The 26128-nt window shown below is 33.6% G+C and overlaps 1 protein-coding gene and 1 pseudogene across 3 annotated transcripts in view; both read right to left on the reverse strand.

Annotated features, from left to right (window-relative positions):
- Positions 1-26128, reverse strand: part of ROBO2 (roundabout guidance receptor 2) — a 1246741-nt gene that overhangs the window by 648176 nt on the left and 572437 nt on the right. The window lies entirely within an intron of this gene.
- Positions 23051-23160, reverse strand: LOC123630970 (annotated as a pseudogene).

Below are 26128 nucleotides of genomic sequence, written 5' to 3' on the forward strand. Positions count from 1 at the left end.
GGGCTTGAAAGATGAAAAAAATCAGTGTATTGTTGAAAATCAAAGTCATTACAAAATTATTAACCCACAGCAATAACAAAAAATAAAAATATATTTCTATTATAGGCACTTCCAATTTCTTCTGAATACTAAGCTACGGTCACCCTGTGGTTACAGTTCTTGTCTTGCCTATGTGGAATGTATTTTTAAAAATTATTATAGATAAAAATATATAAATCTTATTTGAGGTTTTGTGTGAAGATTTTGCATCTTAACCTCTAAGATTTTCTCCTCAGGAATGTCAAATTGATGGGAAAACTCAAGGATAATTTTTGACTAATTTTCATATATATATAGGCAGTCAAGTGGTATAATTCATAATTTTTTTTCTCTTAGATACAGAGAAAACATGTCAAAACTCAATTCTCTCTAACATTTCCTGAACCAAAGTATATAAAACAAACCATTAAGAAATTATTTTTAAAAGAAATATATAAAAGTGAAACAAAAATGTTGGATAAATTATGATACATGTGAAGTGAAACTTAGGCACTGAAGTATTTAAACCTCATAATTTTTGGTTTATGTTTTCTAGTATTTTGCTTCACATGGTTATCAGCAAAGGATCACTTTATACTTGTAACAACTTCCTTTAGTCACCTTCAAATAAATTCAAATAAAAAATTAAGTTTGAAGAAATAGAGGAAAATATTTTCCCTAGGGATTTTTAAAAATGATTTACAATGCACTACTTATTTAAATTCAGGCTATGAATAACAAATGTACATACAAAAGGCACAAGTCATGTGACTCACCGAGAAGCACTTGTGTCATTAACCTCTAATAAGAGAAACTTAGTATCCTTGAATACTTGTATTAGTCAATTCCCTGCAATGGAAAACTAGCTTTAAGCATCATCTTCAAACACTATATTTGCTTTGACTCCTCTGCTACTCACACAAACAGCATCACTTCAGGACTCAATGAACCAACCACTAAATTGGTCCTCTACAACGGGTCTGAGATCAATAACTAATTTCGAAAACTGATTAGTTTGCACTAGAGTACTAGACAGTTCCGAATTTTGCCAGAGGACATAATCTGCCAGTAAATAGAGGTATTAGTGCACTAGTAATAGGTTGGTAATACGGCCCAAATCTACCATAAACTCTTTTCTACAAAGGGCAATTGGAGCCTTTATAAGCAACTTCACTTGTAAATTAAACTCTTTTTTTTTTGATGTTGAAATAAAGCTTAGTTTTATCATGCTACATAGCTGGTTAATAAGAATTGTTTGTAAATGAATTCTAATAAAGCAAGAAAGCTCAGCCTTGGGTGACTATTAAAGAGCCACAGACATTTTTATACATCTTGGCTGGTTGTGAATTCCAGATGTTTCCAACATGAAAAATGTTATGTTCTAACAGTTAATGTTGTATTGCTAGCCATTCAGAAGATGTATCTTCCTATTAGATGTGGATGTTGCTATGGAGATAACAGTAAAATCTGACATAGTAGAAAAGGTGGGGAGAGAATTGTATTAAAGGAAGGCAGGATATCAATTATGCCAATAATTGAAAAGGTAGCAAAAGGTAAGCATCTTATCCACAGCTACTTCTGGTAAACAAAACACATGTAAATACATGAGGCACAAAAAGGATGTTGTTTTTGTCTCTTGCATTGGCTTTACATTCAAATTTCACTGGGTGACCACGTGGACAAAACTTGCTTACCCTATTGTAATGTGAACTAGTGCTAAACTGAGCACGTAGCTTTAAAAAATCATTCCAAATGCATAAGCTACACTTTGGCAATTGCCTCATGTTAGGGTTGGGATAAAATACAACTTTAGAAAGTTGTAGTAAAATATGCCCTTCTTAAAACTCTGGGACACTTGGGGTTTCACAAGCAGTGTGAGTTAACAAACTAAGTCATATGAAACTAGCACAACAGCACTACGGACTGAATTACTACAGAAAAGGTGCATAAATTAGAATTGGGATTTTAAATGTGTACACTCAGTACGATTTGATGCCTAAGTTTGAGCTGAGAGAGGAAGAGCAGACATATAAAAATTATGAACTGTATTCTGAACAGAGACTATTTTGTTTTTATTATATTTCTTTTTTTCCTTTCTAGAAATTTGAATATGTTTAAATGCGGGTGGGGAAGAGGTAAACACTTAGAAGACAGACTATAATTCAGAACCTCAGGCCACTTCCATTCATTTATTCAGCAAATGAGAAGGCTGAGAAGACAAATAAATGAGGTGACTCTCTCAAGGCCTTAGAATACAATGGTGGCAGCACTGACACAAGGCAGCTCTTAGTCTGGAATGTTTATTTTACTGTAGAAATGTAAGAAGTAATATTTATTCTTTTGTTTATTTATATTATAAAAAGCCACATTCCACCCATAATTCCACATTTGAAGAAACACACTCAGGAAGAAAATCAGAAAGGAAAGAAGGAGGAGAAATGCAAAGGAGAAAGAACTACTTCGTTTGGGTTTTGGTGCCCCTCAGAGAAGTTTCACATAGATAATCCCCCACTTCCATCTAATCTGTGGTCATGAACACAACATCCTCAGGCTCATTTCAAATTCATCCAGAGTTAAATTTCACTACTTTTGTAACCAAAATAGTTAGATTCTATCAATGGCAGTAGATACCTACATACATTAGCTACTATTGATTCTTTGTGAATTAGTTGGAAAAACTTACAAATAGTGTTGATATAAATATTACAGAAATATTTCCAGTCCTAAAAAAACACCAAATAGGGATTCTAGTGTTTAATTACCTTTACAATTAGAAATATAATGTTGATAAAAAATATAGCAAAGCAGAAAGTAAGAGTCACAGAGAAGTAATATGTAACAATTAAATTGACACTTTTTGTTATTTTATTTTTTAATTTCAGACTATTAACAGGGATACAGATGTTTAGGTCACATAAATTACTTTTGAAGTTTTAAGTGTGCCCATCCCCAAGATAGTGTGAATTGTACCGGTTAGCTGTGAATTTACCCATCCCCTCCTAACCCCTTCTAGCTGCTTGATTTCCAATTAATATTATTTCCATATGTGCACATAATTGTTGATCAATTAGTTCCAATTTAATGGTGAGTACATGTGCTGTTTCTTTTTCCATTCTTGTGATACCTCACTTAGAAGAACAGTCTCCAGTTCTGTCCAGGTTAATACGAGAGGTATTAGTTCACCATATTTTTATAGCTGAGTAGTACTCCATGGTATACATGTATCACATTTTATTAATCCACTCATGTATTGATGCGCACTTGGGTTGTTTCCACATATTTGCAAATGTGAATTGTGCTGCTATAAACATTGTAGTGCAGGTGTCTTTTTTATATAATGTCCTTTTTTCCTTTGTGTAAATGCCCAATAGTAGGATTGCTGGATCAAATGGCAGTTCTACTTTTAGCTCTTTGAGGTACCTCCATACTCTTCATAGAGTTTGTACTAATTCACAGTCCTACCAGCACTATATGAGTGTTCCTATCTCTCTGCATCCACGCCAACATTTGTCATTTTGGGACTTTTTGATAGAAACCATTCTCATTGGAGGTAAATGATATATTATAGTGGTTTTGATTTGCATTGTCCTGATATTAGAGATGTTGAGCATTTTTTCATATTTTTCTTGGCAATTTGTCTATCTTCTTTTGAAAAGTTTCTGTTCATGTCTTTTGCCTACTTTTTAATGGGATTGTTTGATTTTATCTTGCTGATTTGCATGAGTTCTTTATAGATTCTAGTTATCAGCTGTTTATTGGATGTGTAGCATGTGAATATTTTCTCCCATTCTGTAGGCTGTCTATTTGCTCTAGTGATAGTGTCCTTGGCTGTACAGAAGCTATTTAATTTGATCAGGTCCCATTTATTAATTTTTGTTGTCGCTATGATTGCCTTTGGGGTCTTCATAAATTCTTTGCCTAGGCTGATGTCTATAAGAGTTTTTCCAACATTCTCTTCTAGAATTTTTATGGCTTCATGCCTTAGGTTTAAGTTTGCTATCCATTGTCAGTTGATTTTTGTGTGCCGTGAGAGGTGTAGATCCTGTTTTAGTTCTCTACATGTGGCTATCCAATTTTCCCAGCACCATTTATTGAATAGGGATTTCTTTCCCCAGTGTATGTTTTTGTCTGCTTTGTCAAAGATCAGATGGCAATGTGAGGATGGTGTTATATCTGTGTTCTGTGTTCTGATCCATTGCCCTATGTCTCAGTTCTTGTGCCAATACTATGCTGTTTTGGTTACTATAGCCTTGTAGTATAGCTTGAAGTCTGGTAAATTGATGTCTCCCAATTTGTTGTTTTTGCTTAAGATTGCTGTGGCTATGCAGGGTCTTCTCTGGTTCCATATAAAGGGTAGAATTATTTTTTCTAGGTCTGTGAAAAATGATGTTGTTATTTTAATAGGGGTTGCATTGAATCTGTAGATCAGTTTGGGTAGTATAGACATTTTAGCAATGTTGATTCTGCTGATCCATGAGCATGGTATGTTCTTCCATCTGTTTACATCCTATGTTATTTCTTTCCTCAGTGTTTCATAGTTCTCTCTGTAGAAGTCCTTCACCTCCTTAGTTAAATGTATTCCTAGGTATTTTATTTTCTTTGTTGCTATTGTGAAAGGTATTGAGTCTTCAGTTTGGTTCTCAGTTTGGTTCTCAGCTTGACTGTTGTTGGCGTATATCAATGCTACTGATTTGTGTACATTGATTTTGTATCCTGAGACTTTGCTGAATTTATTTGTCAATTCTAGGTATCTCTTGCCAGAATCCTTGGGGTTTTCTAGATCTAAGATCATATTGCCAGAAAACAGTGATAGTTTGACCTCTTCTGTCCCCCATTTGGATGCCCTTGATTTTCTTCTCCTATCTGATTGCTCTGGCTAGGATTTCCAGCACTATGTTGAATAGAAATGGTGATAGACAAACCCACAGCCATCATACTGAACAGAAAAATTGAAAATATTCCCATTTAGAACTAGACCTGAGTTTTCTTTTTCAAACAAGTGAATATTGGAAGCAAAATAGATATAATAATCAAAAACCACAGTACTGATAAACTATTCAGCCATCTATCTGGTAGGAATAAATTGTCATTTTAATTAATGGAAAAACAAACCCACTGTAACAAACTAAAACATTTCAGTACTTTCTTCACAAAAAATATTCACATTTTTCAAGGAAATGTTGCATTTCAACTTAGATATTAAATATGGATGTGCCTAAATATTAGATTTGAAACACAGGCCTAGAGTCTACTTTCCAGGACACAACAGTTAATCTTTTTGAGCCTCAGTTTTTTGTTTGTTTGTTTTTGAGACAGAGTCTCCCTCTGTTGCCTGGGCTAGAGTGCCGTGGCATCACCCCAGCTCACAGCAACCTCAAACTCCTGGGCTCAAATGATCCTACTGCCTCAGCCTCCCAAGTAGCTGGGACTAAAGGCATGCGCCACCATGCCCGGCTAATTTTTTCTATATATTTTTAGTTGGCCAGATAATTTCTTTCTATTTTTAATAGAGATGGGGTCTCGTCTTGCTCAGGCCTGTCTCGAACTCCTGAGCTCAAACGATCCACCCGCCTCAGCCTCCCAAGTGCTAGGATTACAGGCATGAGCCACCGCGCCTGGCCAAGCCTCAGTTTTTTAAATCAGTTACATGGGAATCATATAAATGTTAGTTATTCAATTAGTTTAGAAAAGTACTTCACAACTTTTCTTTGTTTCCCAAACTAATCATAAGAATCTTCTGCTGTTCTTGTCAAAAAGTGCGAATTGTTTGGTGTTTCTCTGAGGAGATTTTGATTCAGTGACTTTGGGATTGGGCCTTGGGATCTGATTTTTCTTTTTTTTTTTTTTGAGACAGAGTCTCACTCTGTTGTCCAGGCTAGAGTGCTGTGGTGGGATCTGTATTTTTCACAAGTGTTTTACATGATATCTATGAGGCAAGTTTGGGAAACAATGACATAGAGGATAGCAAGTGCTAACATATCTCCACCTCTCTCTCTGCCATTTCTTTCCTTCCAACTGTAATCCTATGGATTTGCATGATTCCTCATGCAAAATTCCAATATTTGTGATACATTAAAGCAACAGATTAACTTATTAACATATTTTAAAGTAAAGGTAATTGAAATTTCAGTATTAAAATAATATTAAATGCATATTTAATCTCTCTACTTACCTTTGATCATAATAAAATCTGTAGGGAATTAGCAGTGTACAAATAAAATTCCTGTGATTTTCATGATTATTACTGTTGTTGAACATTTAAGTCTGAATGGCATAAACCAAAGAAAGTGTTGGAAAGGGATTTTCCCTTTTGTCCACATATGCATCTAAAATTCTTTGCTGAAACATATTTCATTTTCTTGGGTTAAGGCCACATTCCTCTCAGTAGAGAACATTTTAAAAATGTATATTTAAGATGGAATTTAGTATATCTTTTAAATCTATGCTTGTATTCTAACATTGCTGGCTTACATAAAAAATTATTCTTACTCCAGTTAAATAAGGGCATCAGAATATAATTGTCATGTTTTGAGGCATTATGTATTCTTGAATGTTGGCCAAGAAGAATATGAAAAGATGTTCAACATCATTAGTGATTAGGGAATGGCAAAATCAAAACCACAATGAATATCACTTCACACCTATTAGGATGGCTATAATAAAGAACACAGAAAATACAAGCTTTGGCAAGGATGTAGAGAAATTAGAACCCCTGTGGGAATATAAAATGGAGCAGCCACTGTGGAGAACAATTTAGTGTTTCCTTACCCATAAGAATTAAAAATAAAAAAAATTAAAGGCTCAATATAGAATTATTATATGACCCAGTAATTCCACTTCTAGGTATGTACCAAAAAGAATTGAAAATAGGGACTTGAGCTGGTAATTGTACACCCAGGTTTACTGCAGTGCTATTCACAATAGCCAAAAGGCACACACAACCCAAGTGATAAATGGATAAACAACATGTTACATACACACACACACACACATACACACACACACACACACACTAGAATATTGTGCTGCCAAATAAAGAAATGATACATACTACAATATGGATGAACCTTAAAAACATTATTCCAAGTGAAACAATTCAGAAACAAAATGACAAATATTGTATGATTCTATTTTTTGTTTGTTTGTTTGTTTTGAGACAGAGTCTCGCTTTGTTGCCCAGGCTAGAGTGAGTGCTGTGGCGTCAGCCTCGCTCACAGCAACCTCAAACTCCTGCACTCAAGCAATCCTCCTGCCTCAGCCTCCTGAGTAGCTGGGACTACAGGCATGCGCCACCATGCCCGGCTAATTTTTTTTTATATATATTTTTAGCTGTCCAGATCATTTCTTTCTATTTTTAGTAGAGACGGGGTCTCATTCTTGCTCGGGCTGGTCTCGAACTCCTGAGCTCAAATGATCCGCCCGCCTTGACCTCCCAGAGTGCTAGGATTACAGGCATGAGCCACCACGCCCGGCCTGTATGATTCTATTTTTATGAAATATCTAGAAAGTCAAATTCATAGGCAGAGAAAGTAGATTAGAGGTTACCTGGGGCTTTGGGTAGTGGGGGACTGGGTGTTACTGCTTAATGGGTATGGTTTCTATACTGGGTGAAGAAAACACTTGGAAAGTGGCGATATTTGAACAACTATGTGACTGTAATTAATGTCACTGAATTGTAAATTTAAAAATAATTAAAATGGTAAATTTTATGTCATATATATATATATATATATATATATATATATATATATATACACACACACACATTGAACATGTCCATGAAATGGTTTATATACTTTCTGACTTTGATGCAAAGGCTAAGTTCATAATTATTTTATCTATCATGACAATGTGATATTATTAATATTACCTCCTGAGATTTTAAAGGTCATTTGCACAATTTTATTCCTTCTCACATGACATTAAATCATTCTGAAAACCAATGGAAACTTTATTTTGTGGACAGTACTGTTTATTTATCTTCTTCATGCAATGTTGTCATAATCTGGAACCACAGCCTTTGTTTATTTACCTCAGGTTTTGTGCTGAGACACTGCTTTTAAGCCTCTCTTCAGGTTACGGTCATACAGTTTTTGAGTTAATCTGTTCCCAAGTAGTGTGTAGGTGAAGACGTGGTGTTATAAGTGATGAGAGAAAAACATGCCATTCAGGTGAGGCTCTTAGACTAGATCCTTGGACTGATGTAGAGTGAGAAAAAAATACATTCAGAGGACTGCTTGCATTATAAGATTATACACAATGATTAATAAAGTACAGGTTCACATAAGTTATGGTTTATTAGGTGTTATTGCAATAGCACTGTCCTCAAATATTGGCAGAAGTTTTCAAAACAAACTAGTGGCTAAAGAAAACCTATTGGGACATTTAAATATGCCCTTCTCTGTAGGGGACATTGGTAGGTGAAGTTCCCTATGGCTCGGTCTTTGGGTTTATGTTTTATATATTGAAAGAAAGGTGGTTTCGAACCTGATAAACATTTTCCAATTTAATTCCGCTGCCTAAATATTTACTCTGTTGAATAAATAAATGAATCAGCTGGGACCTGTAAATGTCAAGTCACTGAATTTTCTCACACTTCGTTGTAAGTCACTTAGCACATGCAACTGAATAGATATTTGAGAATGAAAGACAGTCAAGGTTAAGGCTACAGCTGTATGGCATATAAAAATTCCCTCTAGCAAAAGAACACTTGAATATAGACTTACTCTGGTGGAACAGAAGCTGCCATCCTTTAAATATAAAATGGTTACGCTTGCACATGTGCACACAGTCACACACACACAGAGATTTTAAAAAGAAGCATATGGTTTTTTTGCTCACCTATTCACATTAAGGTGTGAGGGTGGGGTGTGTGTATGGAAGGGTGCACTTTAAAAAACTCTATCTCCTCACAGCTAACTTCATTCCCTACCAAACCTAATACACAGTGATGCTTGGTATATCCTGTACTTGCTCAACCAGAAATATAGATTGAAAGGATCATCTTGCTGGAAAGCTTCATCTCTAAAGTGAAACTCAACATTCCGTCAGGGGAGAGTGCTGGCAGAATTGGAAGTATATTGAATTACGTGAATACCAGCAAGATGTTGGGGTCCTTGACTATATAGAGTAGATTTGCAGCTTTTTCGATCTGGTCCTTGTCATTCAGGCTAAAATTAAGTTTGAGTTCAATGTCCTCAAGTCCTCTTTCCTGTGTAAAGCTTGCTAGGTACATTTAGATAATATTGGCACATTCTACACTTTTCTTGTTATCACTAACCAGACTCATCCTTTGACTAATCTCTTTACATATATGGGTAGCTTATTGTAGTCAGATTATATCAAGCTTTCTTGATGGCAGCGATCATATCTTTGTTCAAACTGATATGCCCTCTTACCCAAAGATTTTTGTGACCTTCAAGATGGGCAGCAAATGTAAGCAGCTGTCAGCTGAAGTTAGCCAGGTCAATCTTCACAAACTTGTCTAGTATAGTAAGATGTATGTTTTCAAAGATAAAGAGATGCCAATTAGAAATCAACTTTCAGAAGGCTGGATAATGTTTGTATTTAATTTTCTATCTAGAAATTTTTTAAATTTCAGCATTAGTACATTGCCACGATTTTTATCAGAATGGTTCCTGATGGCAAATTTTTGTACATGTTTTGTGATGAATATTGTCAAAAGTCTCTGGTGTTTGATTGCATTAAAATGCCAGAATTACTCACTATCTTTTGGCAGAGGTTTATGTAATGTGTGTAAATTTTAGTCATTAAATTAAAAAATTGACATCTGTACTATTAAAATAGAATCTGAAAATTCAACAATTTAATTAAAATTTCCCCATCTAAACATGCCAAAAGGAAAAAAAAAACAAATGTAACATGTGGATTATATCATTATTTATTATTAAAAATATAGTTACTGATGATTTTATACATATATATGTACATAAACACACACTTATACTAACTATATGGATGAGAAAAATTATACCACATTATAATTACATGACCATATCAGTTTATTTCACAGGATAGATATAAAAGTAGCCTAAAATAGGGGAGTTGCTTTACCATGCCCTGATGCAGAAATTTTATGTCCATTGACAACCAACTATTCTATCAGCCAATTTAAAAAGTATTAGCAGACATGATCAATCAGAACATAGGCTGAGTTTCCAGAGAATATATCTATTATGGGATGGGAAGCCAGCTGAAAATCATCAATCTCCCATGAAATTGAATTGGGCTGTTTCAGAGGGACATGTTAATATTACTTGCCAAAATAAATTAGAGGATATAATTTACCAAAGATATGTAGTCATGGACCACGTGGAATAGAGAATACACTTGATATCTTGCAAGACAAAGCTTGAGAAAGGTTGCTGCTGAAAGCTTGATGAGATAATTGGAGACCTCAAAAGTTTCATGGTATCAGTGGCTATACATGTACTGGTGGGCCTATGGAAATAAGAAAAAGATCTGAAGGGATAGCAGTTGGCTATGTGAGCAGTGAGAATAGAGATGATTTTGAAGCATTGTTTATATTAGTCTAGGAGTGGCTCACATCTCATGAAAAGGAAGAACATATTTTTTAAGAGACTACCAGTCTTCATAAAAAAAAATTAATTAGCTGAGGAAGAACAAAGAAAACACAGACATAACCTATGCTTGCTGTTTTATGGGGGATAGCAACGTGATGATATGAAAATTTAAAGAAAATATTTCACTCTAAAAAGTCAAGAAAAGAATTGAAAATACTTTGTTTGCCCTATTTCTTTTTCTTTCTCTCATCTTTATATAATTTCATACATAAACATAGATATACACCATAAATTCAAATTCACTTTTCTTACATTGAACTTTATTGCAAGATGGTATATACAATGTAGGGAAGTAAATATAATTTCAAGTATATCATTGCCATAGTATTGAATGAACCTTCAGATTGCATGGGATGATTGAAGTTGCACAACTTTAAAAGAAATAAGGATTTTTTAGGATGAAAAATAATATAACCAGACTGTTCACAAAAAAGAGAGTGGAAATGCTTTGGAAAGAGAATACAAGTTGTAAGAGTAAACTTCAGACCTTAAAATGAGGAAAGACATGGGTTATGGAATTCAGATACAGATCTCAATAGAGAACTGAGGTCAGGCATAGTGTTAGTGGTGGTTTTGACTTTCTAAATACCTGTAAAAGCTGATAAGTTCTAGACTTTCATAACCTTGATGATAATTATATTGTGAAAGAGGTGACTAAGTGAATCTGTGTTCAAAATAAAGTTATATTCTTAAGAAAGTGACAATGAAAAGATGTAAAGCATACTGTGGAGTCTGTTACCACCAGAGAGAAATTAGTTGGGCATATTCAGATACATAGATCAGTGCTACTCAAAATGTGGTCCATGAACCACTGCCATAATGAGATGAGTACAGGAATTAAGAGTGTTTAGAAACCTTCATAGCAATTGAAATTTCTGGGACTTCCTAGCATGTAATCATTTTCTAATAATTCACTTTTATTATATTTTATCATCTATGATAGATTGGAAATAAATAATAATATTAATAATAAATTGTGTTCATTAAAAATAGGATAACTGTCCTAGAAAATGATGGTTTCATGTGTAAATGTGTTACTCAAATGTGAATTGAGGCTTACAAAATGACAATGCAACATTAAGACTAATTTGATTCTGTTAGAGAAAGAAGAAAATCAAGAAAAACATTGGCTTCCCCTTTGAGTAGTAGGTCAAGGATTCTGCTTTTGGAAAGGATAGAGAATTCCTTAATTACTGTTTTTCTTACTTCTGTCATATATCACAATCTAAAAAATGAACAATGTAGAATAAATATTAATATGAAGTTTTAATCCCCCCACAGTTAGGAAATTACAAAGGGAGCACCTACTAGTGTAAATTCATTCAATTCTCTAGCCTGTGTGAATTGTATCCCAGGGTATTGTAAAAACAGTTAGAGTATCCCTAATTTGAGAGATTTTGGAGAATTTATAGCAAAAAGGGAGATACTTAAAATGTATGTGTCATTCTAATTTTATAAAGTTGAAGAATGTAGGCTCCCCTAATCATGAAAGGGCTTATGAAATTATTAGGAAGGCAATGATTACTGCATCTCACTATGATTCACTAAGGAGTGATTTTAGAATAATATCTTTTCTTTCTTTCAATGTTTTAGCCATTTAGAGTACAAAATCAGAGAGTACACAGTGTAATTTAGCTTGCATAGTATTCCTTTTTGTAGTAACAGATTCAATTCTTCTATTTGCGCCTCTCCTGCCTCCACTTTTAATTCATGTTATTTGAAAGGTGGTTTGAATAATAAGAATAACAATTTCCAAATTCTGTTTCAAGCCAATATGGATTAACAGTGACCAGATATACTCTCCCACTTGAAACAATTAAAACAGTAGACTAAATAAATGAAACAATGATTTTTAAGACATTGGACATCAAGCAAAGAAAGACAGTAATTCCTGAGAGACTGGGAAAAAATAAAATGAGACCTGTATTTGCCCCCAGCTTATCGCTTACACAGGGAGGGGGCTTCAGGTGGAATCCAGCAGTTTCCCTAAATTGAGGAAATGGAATTGGGAATTTGGGGAGTTTATTGGCAAGAGATCACTGGAAATCATTCCGGAAATAAAAGAGCTGCACATAAAACTTGGGAGCTCTGGGAGGGTTCTCTTCAAGTAATCAACTGAATAGTAATCAGTGCATAAGTGTGAGCAAATTCCCACTACTGAACAATGAACCACCAAATGAATTAAAGGGGAAAAAAATCCTTGGAGATCACAACGGACTGGGAATAGTTTTGATCTGATCAGCTAATGTGGAAAACCTCATAATTCAAGGGGCATTCTATAGACTACTCAGAAGAGTTTTGCTTTATTGGGGCAAAAATTTGCCCTATATGAAACAGTGCTCTAGTCCTGCCTAACAAAGCTTAAAGGCAAGACCAGAAAGGATCAAGTATTTCCAAGTAACCATCTCTCAGAACTTATTGTAAGAATATTTATAGGATTACAAAAATATTCAGCACCTAAAAAGGTAAAATTCACAATGTTTGGCATTCAATAAAATGTTCCCAGGCATACAAAGAAGCAAAAATATACAACCCACAATGAGAAAAAAAATCAATCAAAACAAACTCAGAAATAATGCAGATAATAGACTTAGTAGATGAAGATATTAAAGCAGTTATAATAACTGTATTCAATATATTCAAAAGCCAGACAAAAGATAGACCATGTTAAGCATAGACATAAAAGGTATTTAAAAGAAGAAAACCAAATTGAACTTGTAGAGGGGAAAACTCCCATTTGTGAGAAGAGAATACTAGTCAATAAGACATTGCTGAAGAAATGATTAGTGAACTTGAGAACATGACCTTAAAAATTATTCAACATGAAACACAGAAGGAAAAAAAAAAGACTAAACAACAGCAATTAATAGAGCATTGGTGAACTGTGGAACAACTTGGAATGGCCTGACACACCCTGATACACAAGTAACTGGAGTCTCCCAAAAAAAGGAGGTGTGTTTGAGGGGGTCAGGATACACATTTAAAGAAAACTGGCTACAATTTTTCAGAAACTGATAAATGATAAATCCACAGAACCAAGAAGTTCAATGTACTCCAAGCATTTATTCACATCCTAATATGTGACCTAAATTCTTGTAGAAGACCCTAGGTTCCAACTCTGATTTCAAAGAAGCATTCGAAAGATGGAAAATTGGGCATTTGTTTCTTTTATTCATGTATATAGTGAGAACAACATCAATAATAAAATTAGTAATTAACTTCATTAAATGTTTATTATATGCAAAATGTTCTATTTTTTACCACCTCATCTCCCAGACTAGCACATCATCACTTCCACCATAGTCTGTTGTTAAAAGCTATCACATTACTTCCTAGACTCAAGGGAAGGGGACATAGTTTCTCACCTCCTGACAACATAAAGAATATGATTCGGGTGGGGCAAAGGCAGTCTATGTAACATAAATTTGTACCCCCATAAAATGCTGAAATAAAAAAAATTAAAAATAAATAAATAAATAAAAAAGAATATGTGGCCACCTTTAATCTGTCCACATTACCTTCCAATGTACATAACAGCTGTTAGAATTTTGATAATTCTAAATTCAAAAATTTGGTATACATAATCAATTATCAGAAAATTATCTCTCCTCTTATTTAGAAATGTCCAACACGACATCCATGACCATTCAAAAACTTTAGGACCATAACCTCTCATTTTGTATTGCCTTATAAATATCCTATTTGTTGGATTTTGAAACCAATGCAGGAAGGGAACAACAACCAAAAACAACTATGTAACTGAAATTTATATTCTTCTTTTTTTTTCAGTTTCTTAAATATAACATGTTTTCAACTGGTGGCTAAAGTTTTTTAGGATTTAACTTGGAACTATGAAATATATGGATTTATAAAATTGCAAATTCTTTTTTTTGTAAAACCAAGAAAATGGTGTGTCATTTGTTCTGGACAAGTATGGAGTGAATGCTGTTTGAGAAAAGTTTATTATTTGAAATACCAAATATTTCACTTTCTTGCTTAAAGCGAATAAAATGTATCATTTAATTTTGTTTTGAGTATAATTATTCTTTTTCATTTGGACTTTTAAAAGTTGTGATAGTTTGTTCAGGGCAAATCTAGCATTTATCTTTTCACATTCTATAAAAATATTTTAGCTTAATAAAGTAAAAGTCTAATAAGACTCTGTAGGATATATACACAGCACTTAGAAAACTATTGTTTTTTCAGTGACTCACTGACTGTAGACGTAACTATTCACAATCAGGCAACTGGGAGTTTAACACAAACAGATCTTTTTTATTGTAAAAGGTCTGGAACTGCTAGATTAAGTCTAAGTATTTGAAATTTTAAAGCTAAATGCTTAAAAATAATAATTTTGACTTTCTATATTTACCAAAGTTTTTCTCCAATTACTCCAAACTACTCTTTAAAGCAAAAAGTAAACATCTCTGAATTAGATAAATAAGCCCAGCTTGAATCATTGTTTGCCAATTTATTAGCCATGTTACCATAGTTTCAGTTGCCTCATTTGTAAATTAGGGTCCATACTACCTTGTCTCCCATGTTCCTTGGAAGATTAAATGACACAGTGTACGTATCACCAAACAATATTTGGCACACAGTAGGACAAAGCGTATTGGAAGGGTTAAAGTAACAAAACAAATCTAAAACTTGATAAGTATTTATAACATTTTAAGGAACCAGTAAACAAAAACAGTAGTGATACAAACAAACAGTAGTTTCTGTCTTTTTGCTTTTTGCCGTAGTACTATAACTGTGAATATGTGCTTTAGTTTTCAAATTGTATTGTGCAAAATCCATTTATAAAACATGGCCACTATTTTCTAGTTTGGTAATTAACTTCAATTATAAAGAAGCAGTCATTTTAACTTGTTCTTTCCAAACAGTTTTATAGAAACATAATATGTATTTTTCTGTCTTCTTTAAAGAGCTAATTCAAAAGTCCATCTCCTCTGGCAAGTTTGGGATCACTAACAGGCAAATTGGAAAGACCAGAATAATAATTAGAGTATAACGACAACCTTAATAATAAACAAGAAGAATTTTTAAAAAATATTCTTGCCAGGTGCACTGTCGGGAGAATGAGAACGGACGCGCTTGGGACTCTGACTCGGGGGGATGGGTGGGACATGGAAAATGTATATAACCTAAACTTATGTACCCCCATGATGAGCTGAAATAAAAAAAATATATATATATAAAAAAAAAAATATTCTTGCCAGATCTGCAGACACAGCTACTAACATGGATAGCAATGAGAGGTATGTAACAGCTCAAGATAAAAGAGGTCAGAGGATCATTGAAGGGAATTTCCCAAAGAGAAATGCCAGTCCTCTGAGGTAGCTCTTTGAATAGATAATGATGCTGATCTCCTAGAAAGAACCAACTCAAGTAGTCTACTGAAGAAATGCAAAAATAAATTTGAAGACATATTTTGTTACTAACACATTAAAATATATTTCCTACCTCTCCATACACAGCCGAAGTACTTACATGAAGTTAGGTAAACATTGAAATAGGAGCATTGTTTTAAAGTCTATGTCTCCACAAAATACTTTCAATAGTTAGGTAAGAAAAAAATGTCACAAAACTTATATTATAATAAAGATATAAATCTTAGGAGTTTAAATGAACAATGCTCTTGAAAAGATATCTGCACTCCCATGTTTATTGCAGCATTCTTCACAGTAGCTAAGATTTAGAATCAACCTAAGTGTCCATCAATGGATGAATGGATAAAGAACTTGTAGTACATATATACTATGGAATATTATGCAGCCATAAAAAGAATGAAATTTTGCCATTTGCAACAACTTGGATGGAAATGAAGAACATTATGTTAAGTGAAATAAGCCAAGCACAGAAAGACAAATCTCGCATGTTCTCACTCATATGTGGGAGCTAAAGATTAAAAACAATTGATCTCACAGAGACAGGGTGGAATGATGGTTACCAGAGGTTGGGAAGGGTAGTGTGGAGGAGGGAATAAAATGGGAATTGTTAAAGAGTGCAAAATATGGTTAGATAATTAGATAGAATAAACAATATTTGATAGCACAACAAAGTGCCTATAATCAGTAAGTTAGGACTTTAAAATAACTAAAAGAGTGGAATTGGAATGTTCCCAACACAAAGAAATGATAAATGCCTGAGGTGATGGATACCCCAGTTACCCTGATTTGATTAATTCACATGGTATGCCTGTATCAAACATCCTATGTATCCTATAAAGATATGCAAATATTACATACCCATAATAATTGAAAATAAAAAAAATTAAAAATTCATTAGTGCTTCCTTTGCAAAAAATCACAAGCAATCTCAACAAAGAGACTTCCCTTCCTAAATTAAACAGAATTTTACTTATATAACACATTTATTTTATGAGAAATCCAGGTCTCTGGAAATAAGAAGTCAGAACAATACAGAAGAGCTGATTGTTAGATTTGCCTGTAGTACTTAGGTCATGATGTTTCCCTTGTAAAAGTGAAATGTTTCACTTGTAAAAGTGAGGTGTGCTTTGCAAATGAAAACCAGGCATTCCACTGGGGTGATAAAAATGTCAAACTTAGAGCTGCTGTATTGAAAGATGAAAAGGAAAACAAATCAATGAGTTTCAACAGGAAAAAGTTTAAAGTAAAACTACTAAACAGTTTCAATCTCCCATTTCTAAATAATTATACGTTTTCCATATGACAATCTAAATACTTCTTCATATGTATGTATTTCTTTCATATCACAATGACATGGTATATCTTTTGGGAATAAAACAGGTGGTAGTATTTTTGTAGGAAATTGAACTCTAACATTTATTATAGATAAGTCAAGTTCTTTCTTTTTAGATGACTTTAATAGTAACATTCATTTAATACTTATTTACTCATCACTTGTAGGTATATCCTAAGAGAGACAGTCTATGTTCTTAATTGGATTAATTTCTATTCTCTAATTTTAAAACATGTATTTTTACATTTTTCTGGTTAGTCAAAAGAAATTTATTAGAGAACTACTGTGTATCAGGCATTGTGGTTAAACTAGGATTTTTAAAAAGGCCAGTGTAGGTGGAGCTTGGAGCGGTAGGGAGAAAGTGGCAGACACAGTCCTAGAGAAGAAGGGAGGGGTCAGATTAGGAAAGGTCTTCGAGTCTACTTGAAGAATTTGTGTAACGGGGCACACTCTAAACATTTGATATAAACTAATGGCACAAAACTTTTAAAATGATATAAAATGCTACAATGACAACAAACTTATATTTTAAAAATCTTCCCTTTTTTGGTTGTGAAGAGAAAGTAGTAAAAAAGGACAAAAGTGAAGGCAAGAAAGCCAAGGAAAATATTCCTGTAGTAATGCTGGTTACTACAGAAAGAGAATGCTGACTTGAAATCAGGCGGTGGCAAAATGGATCAGAAAAAATGTGTTCATTTGAGACATAGTGGGGAGGGTGAATTCACGGAATTTAGTGATGGTGGCGAGGGATGTTTTAAAGACGATTCCCAGGCTTTAGACTTTGGGGAAAAGAGTAGCTGAAGGTGTCATTTGCTGAGAAGTAAAAGACTAGAGATTAAGGATGAAAAATATTTGCAGGGAAAATCAAGGCTTCAGTTTGAATATGTTAAATTTGAGGCACTGTGAAAAGTCCAAATGCCAATGCCAGGTGGACAGTTTGATACAAAAATCTGAAACTCAGAAAAGATTTGGATGAAAGCTGTAAATTTGGGCATCATCAGTCCAGAGATGAGGGTTTTTTTTTTTAAGATTTATGGTTGGCACATAGTAATCGTGCATATTTATGGAGTACAACATGATATTTTGATACATGTATACATTGTGTGAAAAGCCACTGGAATGTATGGGGTAACTGGAGGAGATAGTACAAAAAGAAGCAAGTACTGAGTTAGTGAGATCACTTATAAGATCAATGCTTAGTTTTAAAAATATTTCGGGGGGTATTCAATCTTCTTTCAAATCTGAGATGCTAGAAGTCTGCAGATTGATACCTATAGGAGTAATCTTGGATGAATTAGAGCCAGTGTGAATGACAAGGAAAGATAATTCTACTCAAATTAATATAATAAGAAACACTTTGATAAAACAGGCATTAATTTCAGTGAAACAAGCAGATAAATGGGTTTTTTTGTTTGTTTCATTGAGAATTATAACAGCTGCCCTGAATTGACCAAATCATTATCGGTCTGTATTGAGAAAATGTTTGAGAATAACAATTAGATTAAATGGTGAAAGCCTACATTGTGCTAACTGGAAAATGCTTAAAAGTTTATAGTTCTAATATTTAACAGTTTTAAAATATCCTGTAGCTCCATGCCCCATCTACCACCACTCTAGCACCAAAATAGATATCGATACACAAACCAATCTAGAAATTTACACAATGTTAAAGGATAATTCTGACAACAGATTCAGTGCACCACAGAACTAGTTGTGGTGCAACTTGCTATGCACACTGGTGGGAGAATGGGGGGATTTAACCCTCTAGTCTGTGTTCACAGGCCTTTGGATTTTGGAGGGAAAATGAAATTTAACAAGAAAGAAGTCATATGGATTATCACTGGCATTAACTCTTCATTTATTAGACGTTTTTACTCCTTAGAAGTTTTACCAATGTTAAAAACTAGAATTTCAATGATTCATTCCGCCAGAATCAACACGTCTGCTTTCACATGTTACCATGAAGATTTATCAAGAAATATAAAAATAATCTCAAGAAAAGTCAGCATATTTTGAAAACCTAATTAATGCTAAGTATGAGGAAATTTCTTTCACTTTTTCATTTTTATTATCATAAAATACTTAAAACAAAACCGTGCATCTTTAACTCATTACACCAAATCAATAACAGATATAACAGATATCATTCTATTTTCTGACTTACCAACCTCCCTTCTTTTGGTTTAAACTGTTTTGTATGTAGCTTCCTATTAAGAAAAAGAATGAAAGAGTGTGGGGCTGTGTTTTGTTTTGTTTTGTTGGTTGGTTGTTTTGTGCAGAAGTGACCACTGATTGAGCTACATTTATCTAACAGTTCTAAAAAAGAACCAGAGGTTTAGCTGATCAGCCACCTGTGTGTGGTACATGCTCTCTCACCTATAACATTTGGCCTCCTGCTAATTTCCAGAACTGTAAAAACTCAAAAGAGCAGATCAGCTGAGATAAGCAGAATGTAGGTTGGTGGTCCTTACAGGGCTATACTCTAAAAGAATAAGCAGTAAAATCAGGTGAAGAGGGAATCAAGTTAACAAAGGAGTAGAGACATACAGAGATAAGGGAGAATGTGTGGCCTCATGGAAAGAAGTTTCCTGGATTATTGATCGGTTTCTAAGTGCACATTTTGTGAGGCCTGTCTGTGCTTCCCACTTATAGGTTCTGTGTATTTCCTGTATCCTCACACTGACTGGCACTCAGTACCACCCTAACTTTTTACTTGAGCTAGTTTTTGTTAATTTTTCAAACAGAACAAGAAAGGGTTCTAAGTGAATATTCCCAAATATACATGGGAAGGTAGAGGGTAGACCAACACTGTGTGTGTAAAGATAGCCTTGCAGCTTTATGCATAATAGTGAAGAATTAAAGCCGGTATAAATAAATACTATTACATTCACAAAGTTTAATATTATAAGCTCATTACACATACTTGTATTGAGTTTATAATAAAGGCTAAAATCTTAGGTTAAAAATGTACAATTTTATATTCATTTTGATGTCGAATATCATCATTTGATGTCGAATAAAGGGGATTTTCTTTCATTGCTGGGATTGTAGGTTACTTTTTATTTCACTGTTTTTTTTATTTTAAAATGATCCAAAATAAGCACACATAGTTTTTCTAATCAGAATAATACACTACATAATAAAAGGAAAAATTCTTAAGTCAAAACAAAGAACAGAATACAAAATTATAATAGACTATGATTGTAACTGATAAAAATACATGGAAATAACTAGATCAAAAAAATCTTTTTTTTGGTGTGTTCACTATTTTTCAAAGCTTTTCTCATAATATTTAACAGGTATTATTATGTGCCACAGATCTAGCACATGTACTGTAGACAATTGAATCAGATTATTTATAATTATGTAATGGTAAAATTACCTAGCATTTACATGAACAGCTATTTATTTTTGGTGCCACTAAGTTTTATTTTGTTATAAAGACCAAATGTGACAAAAGTGGCTCATCTCATGCTTACCTTTCACTTTTGGTGTTTACTAAGTGCAAGCAGGAAAATGGAGAATCAACCAATGTGGGTGAGTTGAAGACAAAGAGGGGTGGGTCAGTAATGAGTACCAGTTTATAGATTCAATGAACACTATATAGGGCTTGCTAGTTAATCTAGATGCTAGTCTTTGTTTTAATACCCTGTGGCATACTAAGTAATTGTCTTGGAATAATGTTTCAAAAAATCAGCTCAGCATCAAATGTGTTCCTAAAAACGAATATATTTAACTAGGTGTTACAATTAAACAAAAAGAACTAAGGTTAAAGGGAGAATATAAGAAAGAAAAATTGAGTTAAACACCAAATATGCAATTACTATGTAGTCTAAAAAGACTCACTGCTGATGTGAATAAAATGAATTCTTATAAACATTTTCTCAAACAGTATTATAAGAATTCTCCCAATTTCATAACTGGCATCATTTATATTTAATAGACATGTGCATTTACAAAGAAAACCTACTATTGTCAATATGTTGGTGGTAATTGCAATGTATTGGCTCCAGCAAAGAATTAATTTATCAGTCCTTGCTTTTAATACCTCATAAATTCTTCAGATTACACATTCCCTGACTTGGAGGAGCAAAACTATCCATAGTAACATTTTCATTTTCTGTCTTAAAGTTGCTATATATAAGATGCTTATGCCTTTAAAATTAATTTCAATTTCTAATGCAATTTATATTTAACTCTGCTTTTTCAAAGTTTGTATGTAATTAGAGATTATATGAATATTTTATATATAATTAATACAAAAATCATAGAATAGACATAGAAAAAATTACCTTTTATGATATATATTTTCACATTATTGAAAAGCTACTGCATATCTGTGATTATCCCAGCTTTGATTTCTGTCCCAGCAATTATGTCTGTTTCTTTAATAAAGGCTTAAAGTCACTTAGGTGTTTCAAATCTATAGTTCCTATCTTTGTCTTATTTATTTCCCATATGGAAATCATGTGCCTCTTAATCCGATGTGATGAGAAGGGCACAGAATCACTTTTGTGCTATTCTTGCTAAAAAGGCATTACATCAGTTTCATTATGAAAACATTACAGAGTAACCCAAATTGAGGAATATTTAAGAAAATTATTTCCAAGAACTATAGACGAAATATTTGTGCACTCCCCAATTCATACGTTACAATTGAATCCCCAATGTGATGGTATTTGGAAGTAGGGCCTTTGGAAGATGATTATGTCATGAGGGCAGAGCCCTGAGGAATGAGATTAGTGCCCTTATAAAAAAGACCCCAGAGAGCTCCCTTACTCTTTTCCACAAAGTGAGGACACATTATAACGATTTCCATCTCTGATCCATGCAGTGGAATTAGTACCTTTATAAAAGAGGCCCCAGAGAGCTGCCTTACCCTTAGACCGTGTGAGGACATAGCTAGAAGGCATCGTCTATAAATCAGAATGCAGCTGTCACCAGACATCGAATCTGCTGCCACCTTGATCTTGGACTTCTCAGCCTCTATAACTGTGAGAAATAAATGTTTCTTGTCTATAACAGAATAGTCAGTTTATGGTATTCTGTTACAGTAGCCTGAATAGACTAAGACAGCCACAGTACTCTTTAAAAGTGACAACGTCATGAAAGACAAAGAAAGACTGAGGAACTGTCCTAGACTGGAGGAGATTAAGAAGATGAGATCTAAATGTAGTTGGATACCGAACTGGACCCTGGACCAGAAACAAACATTAGTAGGACAGCTGGCAAAATTTAAAACAGGTCTGTGGGTTTGTTAAGAGCATCACATTATTGCTAATTGTAGGTAATTAAGTAAACATTAGGGGAGAATGGGCAAAGGGCATGAGAAAACTGTCAGTATTATTTTTTGCAAAAATTTTTGTAAGTCTGAAATTAATTCAAAATAAAGTAAAAAAAAAATAGATACTACATTCAGAGCCCCAAAGGCCCAAATTTTCATTTTATGTTTGTGAAAAATAGTGTTATTCAAATAATTCTTACAAATCTTGGTATTGCAGAAATTTAACTAGTGAATTAATACTTTGTAATCTTTTTGCTGCTACCAAATTAAAGTGAAGCTATTTTCTCCACGAATCATTTGTCAATAGGACACTGATTAAAATTTCCTTCATGCATCTTTTTTTTTTTTATTTCAGCAAACCATAAATTCCACAAAAATCTGTAAGGTATGATCTCCTAAAATTTCATAAAGAGATAATCATCACATTTTATTTTGTGCTGTGCTGATATCATAAAAAGGTTTGAAGGAGGCACATGTCACATATGAGCCTGAAAACCCAAGCATCATCCTTACAAACTCCAAAAGCATCACCATCTCATTTTACAAGAAACATTTTCCTACTCATGCCTTTAAAATCTATGAAATTTTATTTTATGACTAATTTAAAAATTGGTTTACTATGTATTTTTTTCCTCTAGTTCTTATCTCATGCTGTATTCAGGTCACTTGCTAGGAATATGGAGCCACAGAACCAAGAGAGTAATTGTGTCAATCATGAATGAAACTGTCATATGTTTAATAATCTTTCTCAAAACAAAGTTTCTTGAACACAGTACAGGAAAAGCTTTTAAAGAGATGAATTATAGTCCTAGATATGCCTGCCTTAAAGCAAATTTTATGCTACTGAATATTAAATTCATGAAAATAGTTGTTTGACATGGAAATACCAGCAGCATCTGAACTATTTTTATATAAATGATATTCCTGTAATGAAATAATATTTTTAAGAGAGATAGAATTGTGTCTTTATGACAGAGACACATATAATGATAGCTGATGTCTGGAAGGTATTAGACTGTGGTTATAATAATCACTATAATTGTAACAGTTCATGCTAGCCCAACTGCACATCTATTCTTCATTTGTTCCTAAACTAATTTGTTCTACATCTGAATATATAACCCTCATCAATTTAAAGTGTCATCTCTTGGCTATGTGGGTCATTAAAGGATATACATAATGTATGAGTCCAAAAATCCAAACTTAGAGGAGGACAGGCTTTTTAGCCAAGTGTGAAATCATAGCTACAAAGCTGACTTCCGAAGTTTAATTCAAAATCAGGCCAACATTACAAATGACCATCAGTCAATTACAGTTGATTACAAATTACAATTAAAAACGACATGTTTTGTTTTGAACAGAGTATTTCACGTACAATTTTGACTCCAATAGTCATGGTTGGAACAACTGACATCAGCAAATTGGGTAGATAACTTTGTGAAGTTTTAAACATTTTCTATAGTGGATTGCTTTTCTAAGAGATAATCAAGTTAACATATAACTACTGATTTTATTGAAAGTTTACCAATTTCTGTTTAGGCAATTCTGTTAAGCAATTATGGCATCTTAATATGAATAGAGGTCTGTTTTCTTTGCCATTGATGTGTACTTGGGTGTACTTTTGTGCAACAATCAGGAATAAGTGACTCTTTCTCTGGCCAGAAGATATTTTATAGTCCAAGAGAGGAGGAACAAATAGCCATGGTACATGAAAAGTAGAGGCATTACATAATACAGTGAGGATTACAATTGCAATGTAGATTTGTGATTTACATTTGTGTGTGTGATTCCAAACATATGCATACAATCATAGGACATACGCTCATTTCTTTTTTGTGGTAATATGATGTTATTTCTATTTATTTCATACAATTTCTAATGGTATGGAATCAATTTTTCTTTTACCAATAAATTAGTATGCAGATGCTCAGATATTTATTAAACATATATAAATGAGTGAATAAAGGTTTTCCTTTCATATTCTTTTGCATGTCTTCTAGAAGAATAGTAATTCAAAGAAAGAGTGCTACTAGACTTCATATTTTTTATATGCTATAAATTTTTTATTTGTGGTCTGTGTTTAAAGTCCCGAAAAAAGTTGAAAAAACAACTTGGTGTTGAGAGTCATTATAGCCACATAAACTACCTTGAAGTCTCTGCATGATGATTCTCAATGGAGAGCTGGGCATTTATATGTACCTTAAAATATGTGTTTTATACCCCTGTAAATGTAATACTCAGCTGACGAAAGTACTTGAAAACATTGCTGATGACACTGACAATATAATAAGCTTAATAGTAAATGCTCTTATATGTGTTTGTAAGTATGTCTTTCATATGGCATGCAAAGACATAGTGGTATATTATTTTTAAAATGTAATACAAATATTTAAGTAAATCATGTAAGATAATAAATAAATAAAAAACTTTTATGTGTTTTCTTGGGTGGGAAAGAGGCATGTGTTTGACCTGCAGTAAATGAACGCTGAATGGAAATCAAATGGGACCTGACAGCTTTCACTATTTTGCTTTTTCAAGTATGCTAAACCAACAATGCAGCATAGGTTTCTAAAAATAAAAATACAAATGGATTTTAGTTCTGCTTATTTGTCTTAAAGGTTTTCTTTTTTGTTTGTTTTTTACAAAAGCCTTTAACCTAAGAAGAAATCTATGAATTTTAATTTTAAACATCATTAAACAAAGCAAACGAACATAACACTGGTGGCAAAACTTGAAATTTGTGAGCTCCATAACATAGTAACAGAAAGATTTCCTTTTCTTTGTACCTTTATATACAGTCCTTACCATTGCTCTTATTCATTCATTCATGATACAGTAGGGCAAAGTCATAAAAATTCCAACACTCATAGAGCTTACATTCTAGCAGAGAAAAAAAAAAGGACTATGTGATGGTTAATTTTATACATCAATTTCACTGGGCTAAGGGATGCTCAGAAGCTTGTAAACATTATTGCTGGATGTGTCTGTGAGGGTGTTTCCAGAGGGGTTGACATTTGAATTGGTAGACTAAGCAAAGCAGGTTGCCCTCACCAATGTGGGTGGGTATAACCTAATCTACTGAGGGACTGAATAGAATAAAAATGTTGAGGGAAGGTGAATTTGCTTTCTGCCTGAGCTGGAATATCCATGCCACTTAACACTGGAGCCCCTGGTTCTTGGGCCTTCTGGTTTGGACAAGAACTATACTCACAACTTTGCTGGTTCTCCAGCTTGCAGATGACAGATCATGAGACTTCTCAGCCCTCCCAATCGTGTAAGCTGAGCCCTCATAATAAGTCTCTTTGTATACATCTCTGTACATTCTATTGGTTCTGTTTCTCTGGAGACTATAAGCTTGATAATTAAGCAAACTGAATGGTTAGAAAGTTATAAAAAATATAATTAAGCAGGAAAGGTGGATAGGAAATGTTTGGGAGACAATGGTTTTTATATAGCATAGCCAAGCAAGACTTCTCAGGCAACATTTGAAAAAAGA

Source organism: Lemur catta, chromosome 1, assembly GCF_020740605.2.
Source record: "Lemur catta isolate mLemCat1 chromosome 1, mLemCat1.pri, whole genome shotgun sequence".
Taxonomy (NCBI): domain Eukaryota; kingdom Metazoa; phylum Chordata; class Mammalia; order Primates; family Lemuridae; genus Lemur; species Lemur catta.